This window comes from Psammomys obesus, unplaced genomic scaffold (genome assembly GCF_907164565.1).
Source record: "Psammomys obesus unplaced genomic scaffold, mPsaObe1.curated_primary_1811, whole genome shotgun sequence".
Classification (NCBI taxonomy): Eukaryota; Metazoa; Chordata; class Mammalia; order Rodentia; family Muridae; genus Psammomys; species Psammomys obesus.
Window position 1 is genome coordinate 2376264 of NW_026596091.1, and position 8510 is coordinate 2384773.

The window sequence follows — 8510 nt, forward strand, 5'->3', positions numbered from 1 at the left end:
GTCCCAAGGGAGGGGACTACTGTTTCTGTAGGGCTGTCCCTGCTAAAATGATGTTTAAGCACTCAGCTGAGAGCTGAGGTGAGCAGAAACCTGGAGGCACTGCCTAAAGAAGGCAAGAGACTCAACAGAGTAATCCAGACAGGATGATGAGAAATGAGGTCAGAGGGGGGGCAAAGACTCCCTGGGTCGTGGGCGGATGCTTCAAGGCCTTGGATTCTAGCATGCAGGGGAGTGACAACAGCTTTACACAATGTGGATTAGAACTGACTTGTATTTTGAAAGAGTTGTTCTGGCAGACAGGGCTGGTGGTCCCTCGTATCCATGTCTGTCCTCTTCCTTATAATAGAAAACCCACAGTTTTAGCTGGACACATGGCATCATTAAAAACTGTGTGCCCCAGCTCATTTTGCAGGCAGGCATAAGCCGTGTAACTAAGTTTAGCCAATGGTATGTGTTCCAAAAAAAAATCATTGCAGCTTTTGATTTTTTTTCTTTATTTTTGCCCTTCATCTTCAGCCTTGAATGCAGATGTGATGGCTGGATCTTTACCTGTTATGGTGGATCATGAGAGCAAGGAAGGTTCATCTCCTTGGATTGAATGGTAAGAAGCTTGAACCAGAGTCCCTGAGAGCAGATTCACGCCAGCCCATAAAGGCTGTCTCCGGCAGTTATCTCTGTTTGTGGTAGTTAAGTGGAGTCCTAATTGGTATAATCTTCCTGGCTACCATTTAGAGAATAAAATATAGGGATAGCAAAGGAAAAAAAAATAGGGCTAATCTTTAATTTATGACTAAGAACAACAAAGGTTGAAAAAGCTAAATGAAGCATATTAGGATTGTGGTTTTAAATACTGGCATGTCTATATTTAAATGTGGCCTCTCAAACATACTAAATGTGTGATTTCTGAGCCTGCCTGCCTGCTTGCTCCTGGGTGGGGCCGTGATGCCGACACCACCTGCCTCTCATGACTGCCAGTGCTTGAACCAGGAGCTGGAAAGACAGCTTGGCCTGCCACAGCGTTGCAGCCATCTACCTGCGGGAACACTCTCCTCTTCTCTGGACTTGCCGCTCCCCCACCACTGCCACGCACAGAGAAAATACCAGCCCTTCTACCGGGAGTGGACAGTGGACAGCATGCTCCTCTGAGGGGAACTAACTGCTTTATTAGGAAGGCTAAGAGAGAAGAGAGAAAGAATCTTTAGTCCACGAATAAACCTTCCAAGCCCCCGGGTTTGCTTCACAGGGCAAGGTCCTGAGAGATGTCAGGGAAGGAGGCAGGCAAGCCCGCGTGAGGATGAAGACGTTCGGGGTTACAAGATGCCTGTTTCTGTGACCTTTCTCCTTTCCTCATTGCTTTGCCTTCCAAAATAAAAATCTAAAACCGAAGTCTTAGCTCATCACTTAGTTTTCTGACTACTTTTTCTTGGAGTGACACTTCATTGCCCTGGCAGGATGCGCAGACACTGTGTGCCGGCAGAGTGTGAGGGGTGTGTGTGTGGCATGTGTGTGTGTGAGTGGTGTGTGTGGCATGCATGTGCTGTGTTTTTGTGGTGCACGTGTATGCTCTATGTAGTGCATGTTGTCTGTGCAGATGATGCACACATAGTATGTATATGGTCTGTGTGTGTGTCTGTGTGTGCACACACATGCAGGATGTGACAAAGTATATGTTCTATGTGTGGCATGTGCATAATGTATAGGTGTATGTGGGGGTGCGGTGCATGTGTGGCGTGTGTATAACTAAGGTGTGCGTGTCCACGGTGCACTATTTCTGGTGGGGGAGCTGCTCTGTCTGGCATTCCTTTGGTCCCTCTTGCTGTTCTGTGCTGTTTATTTGAGCTCAGGCTTTGGAATGCAAAACAGCAGTCCGTGCTCCATGTTTCCTTTTTGGTAGCAGATTCTTTTCCTGATTATGCTTTGCTCCGACTAATATTAAAATGAATTGGCTTCCTCTGACAACAATAAGTGTAATAATAACAGGAAATGGCCCAGAATCACTCAATAATAAAAATAGAGCAGGAAGGGAAGCAACAAGATCCAAGAACATTGTGCTGACAGGCTTTTCCATTCCATCTCACCCTTCTGCCCATCTACCCCCTGGTTCAGAAGTTAAGAACTGACTCAGAGAACTGCACTCACTGCTGGTGAGGCTGATGGGAGCCTGAAAACATTCAGCTTTTTTCTTCTTTCATTAGAGACTCATAAGGTGCTAAGTATCAAGATTTACAGAGAAAACAAAGTTTATTCTCAAAGAGTACCTACCTATATTTGGCACAATGCCGTTATTTTATTAGCATTGGTTAGGTTGAACTAACACTCATTGCACAAGATTTGGCCAATGTTCTCCGACCTAGTGAGGCCCTAACTGGTTTGTCCCTGGACCTTGTTTCCCTCTTCATGCTCTACTCCAGAACTTCACAATTGGGATAGAAAGACAGAAGACTTCTCTATGTTATAGTTCTCCTCCTTTTCCTCTCCCTCCCCCTCCTCCTCCTTCTTTTTGATTTTTTGAGACAGGATTTCTCTGTGTCGCCCTGGCTGTCCTGGACTCACTTTGTAGACCAGGCTGGCCTCCGGCTTAAAGAGATCTACCTCCCTGAGTTCTAAGATTACAAGAGTGCACCATGGACCTGGCTAGGTGAAGGCTCTTAAGGAAAGTCTCTGTTTGTGTTCCAGTGTCTTTTCCTGGGCCTCTAGCCTGTCTTTATTCTAATCACCAGTTGCTCATGCTACCGTGATTCTCTTCACTATAGTCCTTGCTGTTCATTGCTATTACTTTGACTTTGCAAGCTGATAACCATGACTTTGACTTTATCTCAGGGGGAAACATTCATCAGAAAGGAAAAGAGCATATTTTTCTCCCAAAGCCCCTTCCTCCTAATCCAAACAAACATGGAAGGCCTGTGGCCTCATTTCCATGACAGAAAGACCCTCAGACCAGTTCACACACAGCCCCCATTGCTAATACTGAAAGGTCAGAAGCAGAGACCCAGCTTAGTATGGGGAACTGTCACACTACCAGGGATTTATGGGGATGTGGGTGGGTGAAGAACCTAGATAGAATTATTCAGGTATGGATGCACATAAAGCTCTTGATTTTCACATGTGTGTATATGTGTACACCATCCCTTTGTGTTTAATGGGAGAGAGGAACACAGGGCCTAAGTTGGAGTTCAAAGCAAGCCAGTATGATCACGCTTTGTTAGCCTGTTTTTATCCAGCAGACTTGGTACCCTCAAAGAGCACATTTGATTAATGACACCTGCCCACAGGATCACATACGGTACTGAATCTAAGCCTAGAAGGGGTCAGCCCTGAGCATAAAGGCTTGTTATTAGGTGAGCCATCTGCTCCTGACACTGTGGCCAATTATGTCATCTTTGCGCTCAGTCAGCAAGTATGGATAGAGCAGAGGTGCCCTGAGAGGAGACATTAACACCTTCATCATTGCCTATAAATCAGGGCTGCTTTGCTGTGTGGGTCCATCTGAGCAAACACCGGGTTTCCAGCCAGGAGTCTCTCTCTTCCTGGAATGAAAAGCTATGGTGGCTGTCCAAAAAGCCTGGGGTCAAGGACATCTTCAGGGCAAAGGTAATATCATCTGGGGAAAGTTTTATGCCAACACTTGTGTGTATATACGTGTGTACATGTGAACACACATGTGTATCTGTGTCTGTGCATGTATGTGCATGTGCATATATGTATGTGTGTGTGTGCATGTTTGGGTTTCTTTCCTAAGGGAGCACACACACGTGGTAGTGATTTGTTATTCGGTTGAAAAGGCGGGAAGAGAATGAAGTTGCACCATAGAGTTGCAATCCCATGAGTCTACAGAGATCTTCCCTTTGAACTTGCACTTTATGTTCCCAGACTTGAGACTGCACTATCCTGGCATCAAAGCCCTTGCTAGCTTCACACCTCTCCAGCCACTCTGGCCCCTTGAGATTCTCCACACATGTGGGTAACATCGTCCTGCCTCATGTCCTCTGCACCTGGTACACTCTCTTCATGAATCTTCTCCCCATGGGTCCAACCACTCCCATTTTCACTTGAATCCAGGCATTGTTCAAGGGCCATGACCATGGAGACCCTGCTGACAGAAAGGCTTTTGTGGTTAATCTCAGCTGTCAATTCCATGAGATCTAGAATGACCTGGGAGTTGGGGCTCAGGGTCTGCTAGAGGGAGACTATGTTGACTAGATTAGCTGAGGTGCAAAGACTCCTCACTGCAGTTGGCATAATTCCTTAGGATTCGATCCCAGAGATCATGAGCTGGGCACAGGAACTCAGCAGTCTCTCTCCACACTGTGCACAGTTGTGACCAGCTGCCCCAGGTCCCTGCTGCCTTGACTTCCCTGCCAGGAGAGACAACGCCCTTCAACAATGAGCCCGAATAAAACCTTTTTTCCCTCAAGTTGCTTCTGTTGGGGTATTTTTGTCAGAAGCTAAAATCCTGGCTCTGCCTTCCTCCATCCTTCTGTTCTCCACTTGCTTTGGTTTTCCTCAGTTCTCCATGCTACCTGGTATCTCTTATCTAGATGTTTGTTATCAGCACTTCTCAGCACAACTCAGGCCTCATGATGGCAGACATCTTTCTGTGTCTACTACCAAATCCCCACACCCTAGAGTCCTGTCTAACACTGGATGAATACTTACTAAATACATACATGTTGAAACCTGCTTTTTTTTTTTCCCCATTAGAAACATCACACAGAGCCTCCAGAAATTACCTAATATTATTCCATTGTTATGCTTTGAATGTGACATGCCCTCCACAGACCCATGAGTCTGAACAATTGTGTTGTGGACATTTAGGGCAGAAGGTCTAGCTAACAACAAGAGGTTTATGGGGGCCTCTGAGGGTTTTCTGCAGCTCAGCTTCTGGCTGTAGCTCTCTGCTTCCTCTCTGCCAGCTTCCCCATGTTTCCACCACCACAGACCAAGTGAGCCCAGCCACTGCGCTTCCCCACCATGCTGGACTGTGTTCCCTTAAACTGTGAGCCATCCTTCCCACCCTCAGCTGTTTATGTCACTGATGTATCAGCAGATCTGAGAAAAGACTGTAGGGACTTCTCCTTAAGACTCTAGGACCTGTGATATGACCTGTGAAGGAGAAGAGTCAGAACAGGATAAAAACAGGCTCTATTCCAAAGAGAGAGATGCCAAGTCCAGAAATTAATGAAGGCAACGATAAAGGAGCTGAAAAGCACAGAAAGACAGGTGGGGTGCCAAAAAGAAATCATCCAAGGCAGGCTCAGCTGGAGCTGCATGGCTTCCTGGCGGGGGAGTGAAGTAGAGCTAAGGGAGCCAAGCACCTCAGTGACGAGAGCCTGGTAGTGCTACCCTCGGTGTAAGCCCCAAGCCCTCAGAAGCCTCAAATGCTGTTGTCAATCGTGGTGAAAGAGATGGGTCAGCAGTGGGGAGAAAGCTCACATTATCACTCAGGATAGCTAGGAGGGCAGAGGCACCATCTTGAGAGAGAAGCTGCTGTTTACAGATGATCTGCCTTGGGTACCATTGAAATGACCATTGTCAGGGATCTTGAGACAGTCTGAAAGTGGGACAGCTCTGAGAGGCAATTGGGAGACACAGAGTAGATACTGACACACCAAAAAGTCAGTGACAGGGGGCTCTCGGCTCAAGTAGTGAAGGGAAAGATGATCTTGCCCTCAATTGTCAGGAATAGGTCTTCTCTATTAAAATTAACTTTGGCGTTCGCTCTGCATAAACCTGAGGTCGCTAAGTGGGCCGAGTCGCCACCTGTGTGCAGTCCAGTGCCATGGAGCACAGGGACTCTGAAGCGCTCATGGAATGCCTTCCTTCTGCACGATGAACCACAGAGTCTGGAAAGCACATAGGCAGGTGTCCACCCTTCGGCCTGCACAGAGCTCTGAGCTGTGGCTGCCTCTTCAACTCCCAGTATGCCTAGGAAACTCCCTTCAGCTAAAGCACTAGCTAACCTAAGGGGCAGGCATAGTCTGGGGAGACCAGCAGGCCCGAGAAGCTGTCTAGACTGGAAAGCAAGGCACTCCGGTCAGAAGCCCCGATACACAGAGAAGGATTCTACAAGGAGGAGAGCTGTGGTGAACAACGTGGTGAACATCCGGTGCCTGACCAGCACAAGCTCAGCCCATACGCTAGACGGCTGTCATGCCTGTCCCACGCACATAGCTGCCAGTCTCTGGCATCCAATGGCCTAGGAAGAAGCCTTTCAGCACTTTATCTGGTTTTTGTTGTTGTGCTTTTGCTTTCTTCCTGTTTCCACTACTCCTAACTTTTTTTAAATTGTACTTTTAGTATTATTTTTACTTTATCATATTTTGAAAACTTTAAGTGTCTTTATCTTTTATTCCCTCCAGGTGGTCATTTGCTTTCACACTGTGCTCATTGCTGGTTGCTGAGCAATCTTTCATCACTGCCCCTTTTAAAATCTTTTCCTGCCTCCCCCCGCCCCCCTTTTTCCACTACACTTTTAGCAGCGTTTTGACTTTATCTTTTTGGTGTTTTAAATGGACTTAATCCTTTTATTTTTATCCCCCTTCTTACATGTTTTTAAATTTGGTTACATTTTTTTCTCATCAGGAAGTATTTTTTTAATTATCTTTTTACTTTTCTAATCTCTCTCCTCCCTTTCAACATTTCCTCTGCTCCTCTTCTGTTTTCGTTCTTGTTTGACCCTGCTTCTTCCACTGTTTTCCCAACCCCCTGGCTTCATCCTTCACCTCACTTACTATTTCCACGTCTTCCCTAAATAATGTCTCCCTTCACAGCACACCTTCTCAGTTTTCTCCTTTTCTGCTCTTTGGCAATGCAATGCATTTAGCTACAATTCTGCGCCTGCATGGACAACCACTTCTGCTGATTCACTGGTCTATGTTTTCCTCTCTGAGTGGTGCTAGGGACTGAGCCTCGAGAGCAGGTGGCTCACGAGGAAGATCCCCATCTAAGGCTGCAAGAGACACAACACACACACACAATCACATCACAACACAGAGACACATGAGGCACAAAAAAGCAAGGCCACAGGACTTCTCCAGAAGGTCAGAACCCCAACGACCAGGCCTTGGACTGAGTGGCAGTGACTGTTCTGTTTACTCACAACCTACTGGTTTGCTTTTGAATAAAATTATGGATGAATTCTTGGGATTAATTAGGTTAAGACTTTTCTTTAAAAAATACTTTTTATTGTTTCCTTGTGAATTTCACATCATGTACCCCATTCTCACTCATCTTCCCCTTCCCTCACATCCACCCTACACCCTTGCAACCTCCACCCCAAAAGAAAATATTTTATTGTGGAAGCTGCAGTGTGTTACAGATTTCCCACCATATACCATTTGTCCACACTTTTCTGCAAATACTCACTGCCATGACTCATTGATCTGGTACAAGGCCTCTGGATCCTGCGCACTAATTACTGGAAGCTCCTGGGTCTCCTCTAGGACATCTTGTTGCTCCCCTGTGTCATGGAGACCCTGTAGTTTTGGATCTGTAGGAGTGTGCCTTCACACACTCCAGCAGTTCATAGATGGGCCAAATGTTGGGGTGAGTCAGACCTGAGGGCCTGAGAGCTGAGAGCAGGAGAGCTGCCCCGGCCCCTAGCCTGCTGCAGCCCTGGGGAAAGTGGGCCTTGCACCTGCCTGGGCAGCACAATAGAGCTGGCCCTAATGGCATGGACAGGGATGCGGTGGCCCCCAGGGCATGAGAGGGGGACAGCTGCTTCTACCCCCTTGCTGGCTGTAGCAATGGATGAAGTAGACCCAGGGGTGTGGGTGTGGGTGTGGGTGTGGGAGAGCTGGCAGGCTGACCAACTCAGATGCCTGTTAGGTCCAGATTAAGATTATTTTCAGTATGCTAATACTGAATTCTGAAAATAGAAAAGGATTTTTAAAGACTATAGCACATTTCTGCACTATAGCCTCCATGACAGAGATGACAGAAGAGGCCTGTTCAATGGGCAGGAAGCTTCACCCACTTGTGCAGACCAGAGCACACATTTCCTCACATGCCACTTTATGACCACATTTAAGCTCTGCAGAAAAGAAACAAGTATGCAGAGATATGGACACACTTTCGGTGGATTTTGTCCTCCTTCAAACTCATACATCGACACCCTGGTCTCTCAGTCCTCAGAATACGACTGGCCCAGCCTAATCTGGCTGATGTGCTTTTACAAACAGGAAATTCCATATTCATAGTTCAATACTTACACAAACACTAGGGACCTTCACAGAGTGGGGGCCGAGGGGAGGAGAAGATGGTCATGTGAAAACAATAGCAGGAGGAGCCAGGAAAAAAAAAAAAAACAAAAAAACAAAGACAAAAACAAAAAACAAAAACAGCACCTTGAACTTCTAGCCTCTGGAACTATGGAAAAATACATTTTTGCTGTTTAAGCTAGCCAGTCTGCAGTATTCTATTATAGTACTCCTAGCAAACTAGTAAAACAGGCATGGATAATGCTACTAATACTAATACTAATACTAATACTAATACTAATACTAATACTA